General features: G+C 41.4%; 1 protein-coding gene across 1 annotated transcript in view; it reads right to left on the minus strand.

Moving 5' to 3' along the window:
* The window catches only part of SH2B3 (SH2B adaptor protein 3), a 111366-nt gene that overhangs the window by 81339 nt on the left and 8127 nt on the right, over nt 1-21900 (minus strand). The window lies entirely within an intron of this gene.

Below are 21900 nucleotides of genomic sequence, written 5' to 3' on the forward strand. Positions count from 1 at the left end.
ATCAATATGCAGCTTGGACAAAAATGTAGGTACAGAAGAAATTAAGCACAGATTAAGAAATATACTATTATCCTAATAACTATTAGAAGTACATAAATGTTTGCTTCTATATTTTCCAGAGATGTCTGACAAAACTTTGTCTTTTTCCACATTTCTGTTAACCGAGAATAGATTATTGCTTTAACTAGCTATGTATATAGTGGGATGATACCTGGGCCTTCCGCCAAACTGCAAAATGGCCATGACCTTTTAGGTACTTGTGTTAGGTATTGTGTCCAAGTTAAGGATTTTGTGGCTTGCTTTTTTATTCAGAATCCTAATTTAAAACATCCCCTTGGATCCCATCTTGTTCCGCAAACATAAAGAAAACAGTTTCTTCTAGAAGTAAAAAGAAACTGGTTTTGCTGCCTCTTGGCTTTGACCGATACAGTGATAGCTCATTTAAAAGAGAACTATGGCCCAACCTTTTCGGCCATAGTTCTCTTTAGGATCACAGGAGGAAATTTACTATATTCTCCTGTGACCCAAAACTCAGCATATAGCGGGCCATTGCCCACAACATGATGACAGCAAAGAGCCGTGCTTCGGCCAGGTAAAATCCAGACAATATTGTTGGGATCCACCCCGCCGCCTGATTGACAGCTGGCTCTGCCTCTCTAGAAGCAGAGCTAGCTGTGCCCCCCTCCCTCGCCGGTCCTTCCAGTCAGGGCAGGGGGGAATCCCTGTGGAGCTCTCTGCAGGAAGACGATTGGGAACTGAGCAATCACTGATATGTGATCGTTCGTTCTCAATCTATAGAGCTGACGTGTAACAGTTTCAGTGTCACACGTCAGCTCTAATTATGGGGATGAATGTATTTCACTCTTCCCATAATTCTCCTTTAATGTAGAACTGAAGCCAAAACGTTTGTTTTGGATAGAGTAAGGGAGGGTTATAAACCCTGTTAGCTTTTTTGGGGTAGATTTCTCTTTACTTCCTGTCTGATAGCTTTAGCAGGACGTGAGAGGAAATCCCTCCAGAGGGAAATCCCTGGTGGTCAAAGGATCAGCAGGACTAGCGTGGCCAATGGCAGATTACCCATCTTTTTCTGTTCTGCTAACAGCCCAAAATTCTATATTTTCTTTCACTTTCAATAGTAACTGTCACCAGGACAAACATAGAGGGTGAATCACCCTAACAGGGACACAGACAGCAATAAAAACCTGTTCTATTCCTGTGCGCTAATCCATTCTATCCAAGGCTTAAAAAAAAGTTCTGGCTTAAGTTGCAATTTAACCACTTCAGACCCTGGGATATCTGTACCTACCTTCAAATGATTGGACACTGGCAGACAGAACTATTGGACAGCCCATATAACCCCTCCCGCTCCCATCAATCCTCACCTTCGTAGCAAGCATTGAGAGTCACCGCCAAGGCAGAGGGGAGGGTGTCCGCTGTCCTGTACTATACTCCAAGAAAATGATTTTACAGGCAAATCAAAAATATTATTTTCTTAATTGTACAGTACAGGACACAGACTCTTTTAATTATAGACCCTGGGACGCCCCCAAGCAATACTGAGGGTTGGGCAACACAGCAAACAACAGCAACAGGACCAAAAGAACCAACAAGGGAACCAATTACAAACTCAAAGAGCAACCTGATTCACAATAAATCCGATGCTGGCGTCAGCAGAGGCCTGAACATCCACATGGTAGAATATTAAAAATGTATGAAGCAGATGGTAGCCTTGCTAATCTGTGAAACAGACACCTGGTGCAGAAAGGCCAAAGTGAAGCCTATAGACCTGGTCGATTGAGCCTTAACCAGAAAGGCAAGAACCCTATCTTTCAAAGTATACATTTTATATGATGACCTGTCTTATTCACCTAACTATGGTGGAACGAGATGCTGCACCCCCCTTGCGGGAGGCCCCAGGTAGGACAGAAAAGTTATCTGTTGGATGGAGGCTGTGACTGAGAGAATAGATAGAACCACACTGCCCGCACCACATCTAAGAAGTACTATGAAACCTTTTTGGGAAGCTTTGGAGCAGGACAAGGAGAACGCAGGATACTGTTCAGAGAAATTTGGAAGAGAACTATGGCCCAACCTTTTTGGCCATAGTTCTCTTTAGGTCACAGGAGAACATTTACTATGTTCTCCTGTGACCCAAAACTCAACATATAGCAGGCTATTGGAAGGAAGTCTGAGGCCTCAGGACCACCTTATCACTATGGAGAATAGGGGAGGGCTCTTTGCAGAATTAAGCTGCCAATTCCGAAACCCATCTTCGGACATGATAGCCAAGAGAAAGGCCACCTTATGGGTAAGGTCCACCAAGGGAGCATCCCTAATGGGTTTGAAGGGAGGCTACTGGAGAGCTAACAAAAATAGATTAAAGGAGAATTATGAGGCAAGTGATTTTCACTCAGCCTCATAATCTGAGCCGACCTGTGACAATGAAACTGTTACAGGTCGGCTCAGTAGATCGGGAAGTGAGCGAACACATATCGTCGCTCGCTCACTTCTCGATCTATCCCTGCAGAGAGCCGTGTATGTCACTCACGGCTCCCTGCAGGGATTCCCCCCCTCGACTGTCACTCACGGCTCTCTGCAGGGAGAGGTTCGGGAAGTCAGCGATCTGCAGTGTGTGTTCGCTGACTACCCAATCAATAGAGCCATCCTGTGACAGCTTCTTTGTCACAGGTTGGCTTGAATTATAGGGATGAGTGTTTTCCACTCACCCCTAATCCTCCTTTAAGAAGAATTAACACTTCACAGAAATGCCAGCAAAAGGAAGATTTAATTTCAGTGTTTTGCAAGTACAATTTTCAACTTTTCAGATTAAAAAGTAGACTGAACTAGGACACACAGACACATTAAGCTATAGAAAAGGGTACTTTGATAAGCTTTAAACAGAAAAAAACTCTATTAAGTCACACTGCACAATAACGTTGTCATTTATGTCATACATTTCTGTGCAATAGCAATCCCACATTTATCTATTTTTGAACTGTATGCTCTTTCCATGCAGTGTCATTCCATTTTTAACCTATTTGTTCTTTTGGTCAGTCTTTGCAGTCACTATTACCGAAGCATGTCAGTGGCTGAAAAGAACTGTACGTATTGCCTCAAAACATACAGTCAGATTCATACCTATGCTGGAAAATACAGTTTGAGAAATATATTGTAAATCAGACAGTTTTTTTCAGGCAGTGCAGGCACACTGATAAATAAAGGCTTGGCTGTCTCAGTATTTTAGTAAGAGTGCATGTGTGCCCTATTTTGCCTGTTTCTGACGTAACTTAAACCTTCCCCTCTGCTCCTACCAAGACCTCCTGCTCTCTAGCTCCCTCACCACGTCCTCCCATGCTCGCCTCCAGGACTTGTCTAGAGTCTCTTCCATCCTTTGAAACTCCCTTCCCAACCTGTCCGGCTATTTTCTACTCTGTCTTTAGGCAATCCCTGAAAACTCATCTCTTCTTCATCTCTGGCTGCTACAATGTTTGCTAGGACTTCCAGGCGTCACACATAGCACTGCATCTGGATTGGCTGAGCCAACGCTCCAGCAGCTCGCCCCTATGCACATAGGGGCTGAACGGCAGTGAGTGAATAGCTGAATGCCGCCGAGAGGCATTCGCCCGAAATTTTTCAGCGGCCGAAATTTCAGTGCATCCCTAGTATGGAGGTATTCTAACACTCTAATAGGCATCCATTTATATCCTGTATATCTAAAGAACATTTAGAAGACCATAGTTCCCCTTTAACACAGAAACACAACATAAAAATGCTAAACGAAGCATACATTTACCTTGCTGCAGGGAATGGTTATGGTGCCATTTACAACTATTTATAACAGCTAAAGACTCCTGTGTAACAGTCTAAACAAGTACAAAATTTCAGATATCATGTAATACACAAACCTAAGTAAATAAAGCAGTTCCTTTGTTGCCACACCATGACAAAAAGCTTCATTAGGTGGACTTCACTGGCAGGACAACTAAGTATTTGTAGTACTACGGGCCGGTGCACACCTAGGCGACACCCTACCGCGCGGCAATCGTGCACGATTCTGCACAGATTGCCGCGCGGTCAGGAGTCACCCAGGTGTGTATCGATCACGCTGTGGGTGCCATTATTTTCCAATGGCACCCCAGTCGCGCCGGGCGGATCGCGCGGTTTTCCGATGTGATTCCGCCCGTGCTTCTGAACAAGATCACGGCTACAACAGCCGCGTGTCGTGTATCACAGAAAAAAGGTACACATTCTCAAACTGTCAGAATTCCGTACTAATGTACGGAATTTCAGTTAGGAGAGATGGGAAAGGATGGCTAGACTGGAATAAAGACAGCTCTACCGCATCTAACCAGAGAGAGGACGGCTGGACGCTGTATGACCTGATTTAATGCAGTTTGAAGTCCAGCCCCCATCTCTCCTGACACTCCGTACCTCAGTATGGAGCTTTGCCTGGGAGAGAATGTGCAGAAGCCTGAGCTCTGTAGCCCTGATCGAGTGATCACAGTTGCAATGCTTTCCAGGCTTAAATGCAAAAATGAAAGAAATGCATATTTTTTTATATTATTAAATATGCATTTCTTTAATCTTGCCCAAGCAAAAGATGAACCTATCCTTTAAGTGCAATTTTAATAATCTCGTCTTCTTATCTTTTTGCCTCTTCACTTTCCCTCCCTTTTTTTTTTTTCTTTCTCTTTTCCCTGATTCCTAGCTCTCCCTCGTTCTTTCTACCTTTGCACTTCATCTCTAGCCTAACTGCTTCCTGCCTAAGTGTAGAACAAACTGCTGCTCAGGAGATCCTTATTTATCCCTTCGGCTGTCAGCAAAGATTCTCTACACAGAAAACACAGTGTTGCTGGACTGTATGGGATCTTGCTTGGGCTTCATTTCTGCAATTTTTCTCAAAACATCTGCCCACCCTTTATAGGGTTCACGTGGTTGTTACAATCAAAACAAACGTGTCAGACTTGAAAAATCTGGATCTATGTGTGTACATTCCTCAACATGTGCTACTTGTCAATGGTGGGATACAGCTTCAACTGCCACGAACAATGGAAGTTAAAGTGATATTAAAGTCAACAAACTAAGCTATTTCAAATGATGATTAAATCACTTGGAATGTATGCTGCTCCTTAATGTTTAAAAGTTTTAGTTTCCTGCAGAATTAGCTGGTTTAGGGTGGCTCCTTTGCCTTGCAGGGTCCTACGGAGTCACCCTTATGTGTTCCAGTAAGCTGTGTTTGTCTCCACAAACACACAGACAAAGCAAGACAAGCTAGTCCCCTTCTTCCTGCTCTGCCTTCCTCCGTCCTCCCTTCTGTAAGCTAGTAGATGGGCAGCTGATGCAGACTGCTGTGTCCCTTGTCATCTTCTCCTTGACAGGAAGTTCAAGGAAGCTGAGCTGAGAGTTGGAACCCGCTGTTTGAAAACATGATGCCTGTAAGTGCTTTTCTGCAAAAATTTAAAGATATACTTTGCTGGGCAATGTTTTTTTTTTTTTAAATCTGGATGCATTATTGATTAAAGGTTAGAGAGTTTAATACTTTAATGACCTGTGAGAAAATTATTCTCTAAGGTCAGTTTCCAAGGATTGCTATACCCAGAAGGGATCACAAAGTAGGGCAATTACAATCTAAAATATATCTGCTACAAATGACCAGAAACAGTCATGTAAAAGCTACATGAAATTGGTATATTTACAGGGAATTTTTAACTATTTGAAGTGCAGTTCAATACACACAGCCAACCTTACATGAGGTCTATTTCATCAATATTGCATCAACCAGGCAGAACGTTTTGGTGTGGGCGTTAGTTGCTTGATAACAATGTATCTTCCATACAAACATTGCAAATAGACTGACTTTGAATGTTTTTCAAAAGACACTATTCTGCAATGTGTCAGGCTTCTCTGTTAGGGATCAAACACAAAGACAATAGGTATTTGTGACCGGTAACCAATGGGCAAAATGTAGAACTTTAAGTTATAACTTTTGTTTTATCAAATATATACAATGCATGGTGTTTGGTTCCGCGGCTTCTAGGCAGCTAGCATTTTACATCTGAATATATTTTAAATTTTCTCATTTATGGTTTCACAAACAGATTGCGCTTAAGTTTCTATGCAGTGTTGTTGAAAAGAAAACTGATCATGGTTTTTAAATGGGCTTTTCATTAATCGGCTTGTTGACAATATCATATACTCACAACCCATCTTAAGGGATACATTGTCATATCCAGAATAAAGTTCATAAACCCATTGCACTCGAAACCGCCATTCCAAAGTAATAAGGGTGGGTGCTGCAGCTGTTGACGACTGGATACTGTGATAAATAGCAAGCAGAATATATTGAGACACTCTATATACACTCAATGTGACGTTTCAGGGTCTCACAGGATCCCCTTCATCAGGCAGAACAAGTTACTTGTAGTAACAAGTTACAAGTCATCAGGCAGAACAAGTTACTTGTTCTGCCTGATGAAGGGGATCCTGTGAGACCCTGAAATGTTGCACTGAGTGTAAACAGATGCATGACCGTTTAGATCCGGCTGCCCATAGACTATCATCAGAAAACTGACAGGCGGACCTGATCGGAATGCCCGCGTGAAAGGGGCCCAACTGAGGCACTGACTGCTGTAAAACCTGACAGCACTTCGAATCTTTCTCCCACTCTATACAAAATTAAAAAAATGTTTTGGCTATTGGATACATTTTTATTTAGTTGTGGCTAGAGTAAGCAATTCCTCCCTACTAATATTATTATACAACAATGAGTAGACTGAAACCAGGTCTAATATATTGTAAACACGTACACTATCATGAGGCTTGTATTTTTCCGAAAATCGCCAGACTCATGAGATTTGTAGTTTGCATCTTGAGTACCGCCTGAAGAAAATGGGCAATACAGTCACAGTGTAAGGTGCATTATTGCGGACTCATCTTGGGCATTATAGCTGTACCTTCTGAGCTTCATTACCATTGAAGTCACTGCAGTGGAATTTGGAACCTTAGAATGGCAACTTTTTTTTGCTTCGACATTCCCTTTAAAGTACTGCATTATAATAGATAAACCATTGCTCTTTGTTTATTGGTTGCCCCAAAGACAAGGAAGTAATAACTGAGGATTAGGGATGTTCAGATACCAGTGCCGATACTTGGCATTTTCACAAAAACTACCAGGGTTGCAGCGGGTGCAGCCAGGACCTTGCTCTGGCGCTCCACCACTGTCCTGAAATCATTAGTCTGTATTGTTTTAGAAAAACTGTCACATGACAATAAACAAAATTGTATTATACTTGTATCTGTGAGTACTTGTACTTGAAAAAATGGTATTGATTAATCTCTAATATATATTTACAAAAAACAAATCATACATTAAAACAGAGATGCACATATCCCAGGAGCTCCGTATGCTTTTTAAAAATTGAGGATTATAATAATGCTTCCATATTTCATAAATTAAAAAGATTAATACAAAGAAAGGAGAAATATAGAAGTCATGTCTATTTTACATAGAAAAGGTCCTCTTTTATCTTGTTCAAATGCTTCTCATTCCATAGATGGCCCCACAATGACCTGCTTTTACATTCCCTAATCTGTACATTATATATGAGCAGAGAACCAAAAACAGACACCTGAAGGTACAGCACAGAGGGTAATTATTCTATAAAAACTCTTTCTTTTGCTTTTCAGCCCCCACCGACCTCTACCACATTACCCAAATGGCCACATAGCTTTAAACATAATGCTAAATATATACCTAACGTGTTAATAATGCGCTGTAATTCTACAGCAAGACACTGTGGAAGACAGGTGTCTTTCCAAACATCTAGTACACATTAACCTTTGAGTTAGTAAGATGCAACCTAAGTCTTGAAATAGGAAATTTCTAGGAGGAAGAGGGTTTTTTCAGCAGAAGAGACAAGTTTCTTCTACCAAAAAAATTCTTACTCTGTTCCTCTAATTTTTTTTTAGTAATGAAGGCCTGCAGCACATGCACAGGGCAGTGTTCACACCCGGCTCATTCCTGGCATTTGTAACATGGGGGGATGATCAGAAGACAATGTGACTCCTGTGTATACACAGGAGTTACATCATTAGTGGCTGCCCATGGAAGACGTGGGACGTGGAAGAAGACCAGGAGAAGATGTCAGTAGTGATGATAGCGTAGCATGAGGGAATGTGGAGATTGCATTGCTGGGGAAGGGCAGGTATAAGGGGATTGCACACAGAGGTGCGGTACATATCTGCAGCAGATTTCATTGCCCCTGCTCGGCGGGCTGTTCTGGTCTGCAAAGCTTCAGCACTTCCTGGTAGTGTCAAAGCATGTCAGCCCTCTTCCGAATGTCACACATTCCCATTGGCCAGAAATATTTATGTTCTTCATACCTGTCAGCAGCTAGTTTGTTTGATGAAGAGACAGATCAGTTTAATGACCCATTGCAACAATTATTCAATGAGTGAACAAATGCAGCAAAAGCTTAACTTCCCTTTCTTCATAGATAAGGGAAGTTCTAGCTAATGGTTTCATCAAGATTTTCCAACGTGTTGTAATAACTGTTCCTGATAATCAGAAATGCTGCATGTTTACTTAACAGAAAGAGGTGCCATGTACAAACTGGACATGTCTGTGCACCAGTTGGCCTACTAATACTAGCCAATGAAATAAAGGAACGTAACCTTTTGATTTGTGGAAATCCTTCTTGAAAAGAGCCAGTATGCACATATTTCTGCTATGGAGCATGCATATTGTAAAACTCATAGTACAATATAATAATAGCATTACTTTAAAGGAGAACTGCTGAGAGAGTAAAATGTACTCTTCCCAATAGTTTGAGTCATCTTGCAATGGAGGAAAAAACCCTTCTTAGTCTATGGGGACTTTGGATGCTAGGGACATGTGTCCGTTTCCATCTGATTACCTCCCATCGTCCCATTAAGGTCCGCCAAAACAGAGTTTTGTTCCTTTTTTTTTTGTGGACCTAGACGGACTAGGAGGTAATCGGGTGTAAACGGACACAGGTACATTTACATTGGACTCCCCATAGACTAACATTGAGCTTCCGACCAGGTCCGATGGAAAAACTGACAGGCGAACCTGATCGGAACAATCTCTATTTTGTAAGCAAAGATTTTTTCTAAGGACAGGTTCCCACCTGCGCATAGCGTGAACGTGCGTCCCGTTAGAGCGCCTCATGCACGTTTGCGTACATTTGTGTCCCGCGTTTACCACGCCTCCCCATTGATTTCAATGGGTTCATATACGCGTGACAAACACGGCAAAAAAGCTCAAGTAGTATTTCTGCTCATGTTGTGTTCACATGCACAAATGCGGAGCAAAAACGCATGTCTTGCTGGCTACATTTGGGGTGCCATTAGGAGTGAATGGCACCACAAGTGTGTTTGCGCGTGTTTCTGTGAAAGTGTGCCAAACGTGCGCTTTGGCGTGCATTAACAGAACGTGCAGGTGTGAACGGGGCTGAAAGATTATTTTCCTCTGGAATGCAAGGGGCATGGAGAGGTTAATGTTTACTGTAATTACCCCATCTGTACTGTGCCAGTAGATCTCATAAGTTGTAAACTAGATTTGAACACTGTCTGTCCTAACAAAGGGTTAAAGATCTATAAGCATTGTATGAGGAAGCTCAGAGTGTCCCAGGTTTTCTATGGGGACAACTAGAGTTTCCTGTCACTTTGAAATTGTACATAGAAGCTTGCAGTCTATCCAAAGCCCTGCTCAAAAGACATATAAAAAGGTAAAACATTGATATATATATATATTATATATATAATCATGTTTAGGTGTACTGTGTGAATAGGAACACATAACAAAAATACAGGGGGGATTTCTTAAATTTGACTGCAAAAGTGGAAATACACTTTAAGATATAATTGTGTTCATAAATGTACTGGGAACCAAAATAAATATAAAAAGACTATTAAAAGATATAGCTATAGTATCAGAATCCTCAGTCCCCTCTTCACATCAGAGTCCACAGTCCCCCTTCATATCAGAGTGCTACATCACAAGATTTTGAGACACCCCTGAGAAAGCCAGAAGGCACCACATGGTGCCATAGCACACTGGTTGAGAAAGGCTGTGCTAGATTTTTCAACACCGCAGGACAGCAACCATTACTCAAGTCCAAGTCACAACACACTGTTTGGTTCTCCTTTGTGAAGTCATTTAGGCCCCATTCACACCTGACCGTTTTGTAGCGCGTCCTACGCTCGATGAACGCTCTACAAAACGGTCAAAAAAATAAATAGCATTGTAGTCAATGGTATCGTTCCCACCTGTCCGTATTTCCGCCCGTCCCGAACGCACTACAAAACGGCCCACGCATGAAAAGGTCCCGGAGCGTTTTTTGCTGCGTATTGGTCCGTTTTGTAGGGCGTTTTCCATTTGTATACTGCCAAGTAGCCTTTGGGGTCGCGCGACTTTTTTACCGCGAATCGCGGTAAAAAAATTGCGTGACGGTCGCGCGACAGACGCGCATATTACAATACGCATAGGTGTGAATGGGGCCTTAGTCATTCCTTCCACTGCCCAGATTACTTCGTCCATTAGTTCTAGTTTATTACATGAATGTGCTTGACTTCCATAGATTAAACGGATACATCTGCCAGTTGTTTCCTCATGTAGTTGATTCCCACCCATTACTGTGCAGCAGTACATCTCAAAGGAGAGGTCATAAAAATGGAATTAGCCGACATTTTATGCAATGGGTTTAAAGTGTATGTAAATCTAACAACAAACTTGTCTTATTTATTCCCTTTAGGTCTGTTATATACCATTGAGTTTGTTATATCTGTTTGATGAATGCCAAAAATATCTCTTGATCCTGACAGAATTCAGCACTTTCCTGTGCCGTTCTATCCCAAACAATTATATCAACCCTGCTCCACAAAGTTCTCTTTGTGGACTACAGAACACCTCCTCTTATGTTATAGAGGTGAGGAGAGGGAATGGTATTCTGTACTCCTTCCTGTACCAGGGTGACAACTCTGTTCCTCTATAGATACAGTACAGTGAGTGTGCATTATCACCCGAGAACTATAGGTTTTTTCTTAGCAGGATCGCCAGGTGAAAATAAAGGGAATAAAGCTGAAAAATGAAAACTAATGCGGCTACCATATCTAAGGACTGGTAATCTGCAATTTATAAAATGTCTGTTCTTGGGTTTAGATATACTTGAGGAGTTAATAAAACTGCTGCAACACAATGAAATATTCTAATTAGTATTTTCTACTTCTTCACAAAAGTCTATATTCTTCCAAAAACAAAGTGAATTTAAAGATGTGCACTTCTGTAATGAGACATATTGTACCTGTTCTATAACATTGCTTTCTTCAAGGAACAGGCCACAAACATATGACAAAGGTACATAAATGGAACTATATGGAAAGAAGGCTACCAAAAACTTATAGAGGGCAATAAACTAAGCATTTTGTTCACTTGCACGCACAACCCCAGAGATGCCGTCAGGCACATATAGCAGACGTGACAAATGTTTATTGTACCACAATCAGGCCATGTGCACAAGACGTTGTAAAGGGAGGACGTGCTGCATGGGATATCCACACTATTGCCCTTTTCCTGGGCCCCCAAGCTTGACTTTCTATCGAAGCTGTCACTGCCAGCCAGGGAGTGACTCAGCATCCTTCCAGTCACTAGCCAAGCTTCCTCCCGCACTTAGCACAGACAGAGGCTGTACTAGGACTCCACACAGCAGCGTAACAGTTGGGAATATTGCCTGAAAGACGTCATACATACTAGGCTTAAGTGTACAAGTTAAAGCAAGAAGAGACATTCAACTCAGGACAAAACCTGGCCGATCTGACATTCTAATGATGTACTTAAGAGATAAGTGTCAAAAAGGAACTTTGGGACATTTTTTTAAATGGAGTTATGTGGGACGCAATTATTCGCTCCCAAATTACCTATCAAATTTCAACTATATACTCTGGAGTCCTACATTTGTCTTTTGATTATCAGATATAATTTTTAAGCCACTCCGGTAACAAAAAATTGTTAGGGCGATGTAAGGGCGACTTACTCCTTCTTTGTGTATCTGCCATCAAAACTGTACAAGAACTTTACTGATAAATAAAACAAAGACATGATCATTTGTTTTATATTTTTCTTCCTGCATTCTTACATTTACTTGGTCAATAAGCCACTAGAGGCACTCTTCTGCTGTAGCCTATGCTAACTGTCACTTTCAGGGCTATTCACTAAAGTGTGAAGAGTTTAAAGGCAGAAAAAGAACAATCTAGGCCAAAATAGCTGATTTGGAAAAATTCTCCAATTCAGCTCATTTACCAGTTCAGTTATGTTGTCCTAGATTGTTCACTTCTCCTGCCCTCTCAAACCTCTTCACCCTTCTGTGAATAGACCTGTTTGTATCAGCAATTTAAGATTAAATAAAAAGTAACAGCACAAAAATAAACCTACATAAAGAAAGCATAGTACTGAGACGTTTCTCCAGAGCACCACCTGGGGTAAGAAGAATAAAACATTAAGAAGAATATCTAGAGACGTAACAACAGCACAGTAGCTTAGTGGTAGCATTTCTGCCATGCAACCCTGGGGATCCTGGGTTTGGATCTGGTCAGGGTGCTATCTGCATGAGGTTTGCATGTTCTCCCTGTGCTTGCATGTGCTTACGCCGCTTTCCTCCCACACTACAAAAGACATGCTGGAAGGTTAATGGATTCCTAAACTGGCCCTGTGTGTGTGTACAATAGGGACCTTAGATTGAAAGCTTCTTGAGGGCAGGGACTGATGGGAATGTGCTGTGTAAACTGTTGGTGCTATATAAATGCATGTAATAAATAAAATGCTTTGATTCTATATGTATACAGTAACAGCTGCTACAGGAACATTAGTACTGCAGGAGCTTACTATCATAGCTGTGAGCTCCTCTGAACATAATAGTTGCCTGGTAACCTTCATGATCTTTTCAATACTTCCTGACCTGGAACAAATGGAGACACAACTCCTGACCTGCATACCTGTTCATAAGTACAGAAGCCAAATGTCTGTGAAGGTTCTCATTCATCCAGGTCATGGTTTATCTGTAAAAAATAAGTCAAGGCAACTGGACTTGCTGTATTTTTCTTGAAGACGTTTCACTGAGAAAGCTGGTCGGATGTCCAGTGAAAACGTCTTCAGGAATAATACAGCAAGTCCTGTTGCCTTGACTTATGTGAAAAACAGGCAACTAACATTTTTACAAGGTCAACGATGGCAGACTTATTTTTTTAAAGCTCAACGCTGAGCAACAAGTATAACTATTAAGTGATCACTAACATCCATAATTTGCGCTCTATCCTAAAACCTAAGCAAGCAGCTGTGTGAATACACCTCAGGGTATATAGACAAATACTGTAAAGCAAAACAAATACAGCTCTAAGTGATTAATAAATATGCAATTATGTGGAAACTTATCTTATCAATCAAACACATTCACATTAGAACAAACCATAAGTTGAAGGAATTGAATTAAAAAGTCCCAAAAACAAGAAAAACTGGACAGACAAAACGTGTTAGACAGGACAAAGTGCTTGTGACACCATCACGAGAGAGTTGGAAGCAACTGGTGGTGTATCTCCCCAAGGCTACGCTGTACATTGCTTGGTGCAGAGCATAGGACACGCAGATGTGAGTGAAATCCATATGTGGTTTTTAATTTAATAGCGATATTTTTACACAATGTATGCATCACTCTTTTCTTGTCTCTTATTGTTGTTCGTGTGAGGTGCGTTAAGAAAGGATTGGCCCACTGCTAATCCCTAAGGATCCTATGTACTGGAAAGTGTCCTTTCATCAAATATCAACCATTTCATGAAACACTTAAGACCTACTTAATATTAGGGGTATTATTCTTCCGGTGAATGTGTCTTTATAAAGGTTTGGAGGTTGTGAAACATTTTGGCACCATTTGTGAAGATTTGCACAGAACAGTACTTTACTCACACAGTGGAGGAAAGACTATTATCTCCTGTTTTCAGGACGTTTTAGTTTTATTTCTTCTGTTTATGGTTTGTTCTAATGTGAATTTGATTGATAAGACACGTTTTCACATATTTACATATTTCTGAATCACTTAGGGCTGTATTTGTTGATTTTATCATTATAAAGTGTACTGCCAATGCTTTTCAAGAAACATTGCGACAGCGTTTAAGTCAGAAAGTTCTCATATCTACCTTAATCTGAGTGTTCTAATCTTCCACATATGGCTCTATGTGAATCTGCTTTCTCAGGACACATGGCTTTGTGCTGTCCTACTTCCTGTATCTGTCTCTGCAAAGCCAGCTATACACAGTTAGATTTCTCTCATTCAGCCCTGTGGGCCGCATAAGAGCAATCACTTGATTTCCCCATTCACTCATGGATGGGGGAATCTCCTATGTCGGCTATTGTATTCTGAGTGGCAGAACCTACGGCTGTCAGAATAACTGAGCATTGACTGCAGCTGACAATTTTCTGCCCAACATTTTTGATTTTTCAGTCAAAGTTTGTTGAGCCAGAAGGTGTTGGCAGGGCTACGTACAAATTCAATTTTGGCCAATTCAGCAGGAAGCGAACAAAATTTGATCTGTGTATGGACAACTTAAAGTGGATATTTACCCCCTTTCACTAAAAATCAAATCAACTTGCAGCTCTGCATGCTAATATGAAATCATCTTACATATATTAAAAATGTTTTGCTTGTACTTACAATTGCTGTTTATTTCACTTCCTGGTTCACTGGGGCACTGATAATGTAGCCCTGGACTCACAGGGCTACATCAGACGATGTGCACTGTCACGTGCACCAGGAGGCAAGCCCAGAGTTTCAGGAAGTAAAGGAAGATGGATTCATTCCCTTTCTTGTACAGAAGAAAAAGTCAGCAATTATTTTGAAGTATGAGTTCGTAGAATGTCATTACTAAACATTTCTAAAGGTGCCTTTGTTGTCACAGAAACCCTACAGGTAAGTGAAAGCTTAATTTTCAATTTTCAAAACTGTAGTGTACAAACCTATTGTGAGCTGTATTTCCACTTTTCCAGCCAGATTGAGAAAACACCTATTTTATTTTTATTTTGAAAAGGAACACAAAAAAACATATATAGGGGGGTTCTCAAATTTGACCACAAAAGTGAAAAATACACTTTAAGCACTCAATTGCTGGGGTTCTGCAAGGATATTCAGCAATCTTCTAGAGCTCTGCTGAAGCCCTAAACCCCCCTTGACTTCCTACTGGGAAGCCCACTTTTTAGCCAGACTGTCTCTGCCTTAAGGTCCCCACACACCTTGCGATAATCGCGGGAAATCCCACGATCGTACAGTTATCGTAAGGTGTGTGGAAGCCGTGCGACCTCTACTACTGTAAGGTTGCACGACTTTTAACTTACGAACATGTTGGAAAACCCGCCGAGCATCGTACGATGTTCGGCGGGTGTGTAGCATGTTCGTACGATAAAAGCTGGACGGGCCAAGACAAAAGTCTTGTGATGGTTGTAAGGTGTGTGCCCAGCATCACTGTTTGCCATTCAGTGTAATTAATGGCCTCAACAACCAGCAGTGAGGCACTGAAGGTTTTAAGAAAATACCCTAGATTTCACAGTGGTAGTGAAGTACAAAAAAGTCAAACTGACAATTCATGATGGCCAATCCCAGCTTGAACCTTCAAGAATATATACCAGATATAATGCAAACATGAACAACTCCAGCTAACATTAGGAAGCTGAGCTGTAGCGTGAAGGTGAACAGAAACCAAGCTATTCATGTCAATATGACAGTCATGCTGCTGCCTGCCCACCCACCCACGCATCAATTACAGCTGATTAAAGCATACAGATAGGGAAGTACTCTCAATATTAACCCTTCAGTATCACAAAGGTGCCCTATGTCATGACAAAAAGAGAAAATGTATTCCTTAATTGCCAAGTCAAAAGCCAGCTCAAAGAATGCAAAGTAAACAAAACCTGCTTGAAGTTAATTTAGGCCTGCAAATATAATTCTGAGCTCTCACAAAGCAGCTGTAGAATGAATGGAGTGTGAAATTATTCATACAATTTGGCGAAAGGCTGCTCCTCCAATTCTATACATCTGAACTACACAACTGGCCTTGAGCAGTGGCTTTCATTTCATATCTTAAGGGCATTATAAGGTGCCAGATGTAAATGATGAATTACAACTCTTTATGAGATCACTTTGTTCCATTCTATTATATCTCAACATGTGTACTTACATTGTAGTGTTTACAATGTAACAGATAGTTCTAAAAATGCTTCTGTCTCTTTATATTAAAGGAGAACTATGGGGTCAGGGCTTTTCCCCATAGTTCTCCTAAGGGTAACGGGAGGACACAAACTAGCGTCCTCCCATGACCCAAAGCTTGCGGTATACTGAGACGTCGCAGCTGGAACGGATCCCGACAATACTGTCGAGATCCACCCAGCTGCGCGAGTGACAGCTGGCTCTGCCTATCAAGAGTCAGAGCCAGCTGTACCCGCCCCCTCCACCGTCCGTTTCGCCAGTCAGCGCTGGAGGATCGGAGCCGGGACGGCGGGGAATCCCTGCAGGGAGCGGTGAGTGACAGTCACGGCTCTCTGCACGGATAGATCGAGAAGTGAGCGAGCGCCGCTATGTGTCGCTCACTTCCCGATCTACTGAGCCGACCTGAGACAGTTTCATTGTCACAGGTCGGCTCAGATTATGAGGCTGAGTGAAAATTACTCGCCTCATAATTCTCCTTTAAACATCTGTTGATATATTCCTTACTGCTGCCAACAACTTTCTTCCTAAAAAGCAGTAATGCCTGATTCTGTCCACTTAGGAGACACACATTCTCTTTACAATCACCTTTTTGTATTATGATTGATTAAGAATATGATCTTTTTATTTAAAAAAATGCTTTGGTCAATTAAGCCAAAGCAGCAATCACATTTTGTCACACACGTCATTATTTCATAATGGCAGTTCTTCGGTGCAAGAAAAATGTTCACAAAGGGATATTCATCACATAGACAGTATACCAGGAACTAGATAACACGACCCACATGCTCCCTTACTGGGTTGCAATGCATGTAAGAAATGCATGTGGTCTGGCAGATGTGAAAGGTAAGGTAAACGCAGTACTGAATATTAAGAACAATGCAGATTAAAGTAGAACTAAGCTCTCCCAATACAAGAGTTAGTGTTACTTCATACCAGCTGGGGTGTACTGTTCCCCGTATAACGTTGTCTAGTAATGGTGTGATGCTTTGTTACAACGTTTAGTGCTGTTTACCTATTTACTCATTTTTTTACTTTATTGAAATGTCACAAAATTACATTTCATTTAACTCTAAGCATCAAAGCGCACTATAATATTGTCATGCGATGCGGTGCAGTGTGTTGCGTAAAAGTAAATTTTTCCACAGCGCGTACCATCCCACATGTGAACGGGGTTAAGGAATCTAGTGATGCCCTCTTTCCACCACCAGCCTGCAGCTTGTACAGTGAATAAGCAGCAGCAGACTGATGATGTCATCCCTCTGCTCTTGTCTCCTATCAGTGTGTTCCTTGTCTTCACATTTGCATGCAGCACACCTGACTGGCTCCCAGGCCTGCCCTTCCCTCTCCCAGTTAAGTACTGCTGTATAGGGGATTGAAACAGGCCAACACCAAGTGAAATTCCAGTAACACTAGTTGAATTCAAATAAATATAATGAATGATGCATTAATTAATGCCCTCGCTCCCCCAGTAGCTTCTTATATTTCTGATGCTTCAGGCTATGGGTGGGCACTTAGAGTCCCCACTTACATTGCAGGACTGCTGGACCTGCATTGTAGTGATGACATCATAGAGATTTCAGCCGAAGTAGCAGCAAAGAGAAGTAGCCTCGGGGGACCAGTCTTGCAGCTGGGAGGAGGTCTACGGGATTGAGGGATAAGGAAAGTAAAACTGCTTTTTATGTTAACACAGAAATGAGCATTTAACCCTTGCAGGGCATGGAGGACCCAGTTGCATGGGCAACTTTTGATTTTAGCCAGCTTTATTACAGAGCTGCATATATTTTATATCTGCCAAGAGTTCAGCTTTAATATTTATGAGGAGCAATACAGTCCTCGATTTCACACCTCTCTTCATTCTCACAGAACATAAGGTTGCAGGGAAGGGGGAAACTTTAAACTCAGTTTTTACTCAGACCACAATTACTGACACACTCTAAAAGTTAAAACTGAGTTATAGCCCTGAATGGTGCTAATTTAAATGCTCACATTCATCTTATGAAGGTACTTATTTTTGTCTATAATCCTTATGTATGCTAATATCCTTTTTAGTGATACTGGGTCAGTGGCTGCTAAAGTGTTCTATGGTTTTGAGTTCTGCTCTCTATAGTTACAGAGCCAAGATTCACAGCAAATAGTCATGAGACAAGAGGCTGCAATTCCTCCCAGAGTAAGAAGCTTTATGAATCTGTTGGTAAGGGACTATTAATTTAAGTCAATAAAGCATTAATTCTAGGTAGTAGTATAGCCTTCAGATGTAAACTAATGTGAGTTATCGCTAGCCAATCTACACAGGTCTGGGAAAGGTATGCACCTTTCAGTGCCCTGGCATTCTCTGTGAACCTCAGACATGCAGATGGCCTAGCTATAGAGAACACTGGCCATCATACGTGCATGCACTGCCTAGGGATGGAGACAGCCATTATTCTCTATAGACATGCTTGGTGACTGTGCAATGATTACATAAAGAATAGCCAAGGATAAAAGATCCTGCTTGGCCTTGGGAAGACCATGCAGTGACATTACAGCTGGCCATACACTTGACAAATGTTGTTTGAAATCTCCTTTCATTTAACATGTGATTCTAGATTGAACAGTTTCCCAAAGGAAAACCACATTCACTGTTAGAATTTGGTTTGCTCGAGAAAACGTTTCCATCTCGCCCCTTCAATTTTTTTCGTCACCACACTCAAAAAACAAATCGCTCATTTCACCCCATTAAGTATTCATAAATTGAACAAACCTTCCAAAGACTATTTTGTTTGCACAAAATTCTACTGGTATATGGCCAACTTTAGAGTACTTGCTTATCAGAAGAAAAACAATAGTGACTGGAAAATTACTACTTCTACAATTAAACTTTAGCTGGGAATGCCTGAGCTATTTTATCCACTTCCCGTCCAGAGAAAAATCTTAATTTTTGCATACACAGGATAAAATCTGAATTTTGGGCTAGAAAACTGCTTAAAACTGCCCAGCAATTACATATTATATATATACGGTGGTCCTGAATCGGTTAAAGACACAAGATCACCATCCCAAAATGACTAAATTGTCACGTCATGTCTGATACTTTTACAGTTATCCTTCATATGTATTACTATCGAGTAAGTCCTGGGCGTCAGTTGCAGGCACAGTGTTTCTGATGAATGTGTGATTATTTTTTAAAAGGAAAATATAACTACTAGAGATTTATTTGAAGTGATAAGTACCTGTATAATTTAAATATTCAGGGCTTGTTCACACCCCCTGCTTTCGGGCTGCGCTGAATGTTTTTTCCCGTTCTGGACATTTTTGCTCAAATACAAGAAAGGGCAATTTGCCTTGTCATGGGTGGAAACAGCACCACTGCATTATGGTGTGCGTGTAAAAAAAGTACGGCATGCAGTACTTTTTTTAAGTGCACCGCAGTGAGACAGTACAACCGCATCGCACTGTGGTGAGGCCATAAAACTTAACAAAACGTCACTTGTGACATTTCAATAAAGTTCTAACAAAGACATTGCGATGTGGCTTGTTCCTACCATAAACAGTGCGTTCCAGAGCGGTTAGCTGCTGGAACACACTATCGCATCCCGGCCAGCTTCCTGCGTTCAGGGGCGGGAGGGGTCATGGTGGTGCATTGTAGTCAATGTCATCACAGACACACACCCCGCCCGCAGTGCGATCACTCGTACCATAACACGTGGCAAAACAATGCCTGCATTCCGCTCCAATGCGATCGGAAAAATAGTGCTTGCAGCATTTTTTTTAGATCCCACTGGACAATAACGCAGGCTTTGTTTTGCCATGCGTTCTGGTGCGGGCGATCGCACTGCAGGCGGGGGGCGTGGCTGCAGTGCCATTGACGTCAATGCACCACCACACCCCCTCCCGCCCCTGAACGCAGGAAGCCGGCAGGGATGCGATACAGTGCGTTCCAGCAGCTGACTGCTCTGGAATGCACTGTTTATTGTGTGAACAAGCCCTTAATCATGTGCAGGGAGTTGAAAAATACATGCTTCTTCATTTGACTTGTTGTTATGGTACACTTTAATGCTGCAACTGTTTAATGTTTGATTTAGGTTTAGCCTTAAGCTGATATTAAGATCATTTTAATTCTAAAACATCTATAAAAATAATACATCTAGTATAAAAAAAGGTAGGTTTTGGACTACAAAAAGCCATACAGAATGCACAAGAGTAAACAAGTGATACGAGTCATTGGAAAATAAAAGGCTTTATAAGATAACTAGGGTTGATGAGACAGCCTCTGCCTAGTAGCTAATATTGTGAATGTTCCTTGTCTGCACAGGGCAATAGAGAGGCGTTTGTTGCTGGCTATGATCCTCTTTCCAGAACTCTACAAAGGCTGCAGAGTTTTGTGTGCTCATTTCCGTTCTGGATGCATGTCACTCTGACTGAGTGGACTGTTCCTGTTTGATATGGATGTGCTATTCACAAGAACATTAAGTACATCAGAAGGCCGTCGCCAATGTAAACATGTTTCTGTTTGCAAACTCATATCTGAAACATAAAATCAATCACTGTGGTTTCTGTGAAAGTGAAACTGTTAATTCTGTGACAATCTTACTAGGCATAAACTACAGTGAGAAAAGTCTGCAAAAGAGACTAAATCAAAACTCAGTTTTCAGCTTGCAAGTTCTGGAGGTGTTACATTTTTATAGGGATGTCATTCAGTCTAACAAGCACGATGTGACAGCATTTCGCCTGTCACATTGACCTATGACATTATCTAGTCACATGATTGTGGCAATCCTACCATAATAATAATGAATGGGAAAAAATACAATCTAATTTATGAATGAAATGATGAATGAAAATCTAAGAAGTATAATGGAAATAAATGCTAGGACTCAAATCTTCTTAAGGCCCCATTCACACTGAGCAATTTATCGCGCCCGCGGGTATTTACCGCGCGATATCGCTCTCCAATGCATGGCAATGGGGCCCAAAATGCAAATCGCGCAATTTGCGAATCGCTCAGTGTGAATGGGGCCTAACACATCGATACACAATTCTGTGGATGTATACAAATAAGCATTTACTAAAAATGCTCTGTATTTTGGACTGCTGCATTGAGCCATCATGGCATACCAGTGGCAAAGGTTTCCTCCTTCTTTGCATATGCAATTATTATTATTATACAGTATTTATATAGCGCCAACAGTTTGCGCAGCGCTTTACTTAGCGTAATTAGTAGACATGTTGTTTTAAATGTGTGACTGTTCCAGGGTGCCATCGGCCTCATTTAATAAACTGTTCACTATCTGCAGCTAATGAGAATCCATCATATACTGGTCTTAAAGTGGAAGTTAAATCGTTGTATGTGAAAAAAAATGGGTAGGCTTTTTTTTTACAGAAGTTTCTCTTTATGACTCTTCTATCACAGATGTTTCTCCCTGCCTGTCAGCACTTTCTTTTTTGTGCATGTACAGCTCAGTATACAGTCTCGGCACGATTCTGTGCGAGGATGAAATAACTAGGTGACAGAGGGGAGTGCTGACATCATAGCATTGGATGGGCTCACTTTGGTAGGTAAGTCTGCAATAATGTACTACTATGCTGTGCATACTAACACATTATGGCTTAAAGCTTGTGGGGGGGGGGGGCCCAATTTTTTTTTTCCTTCCTGCGG

Source organism: Nanorana parkeri, unplaced genomic scaffold (genome assembly GCF_000935625.1).
Source record: "Nanorana parkeri isolate BGI_ZX_2015 unplaced genomic scaffold, ASM93562v1 scaffold331, whole genome shotgun sequence".
Classification (NCBI taxonomy): Eukaryota; Metazoa; Chordata; class Amphibia; order Anura; family Dicroglossidae; genus Nanorana; species Nanorana parkeri.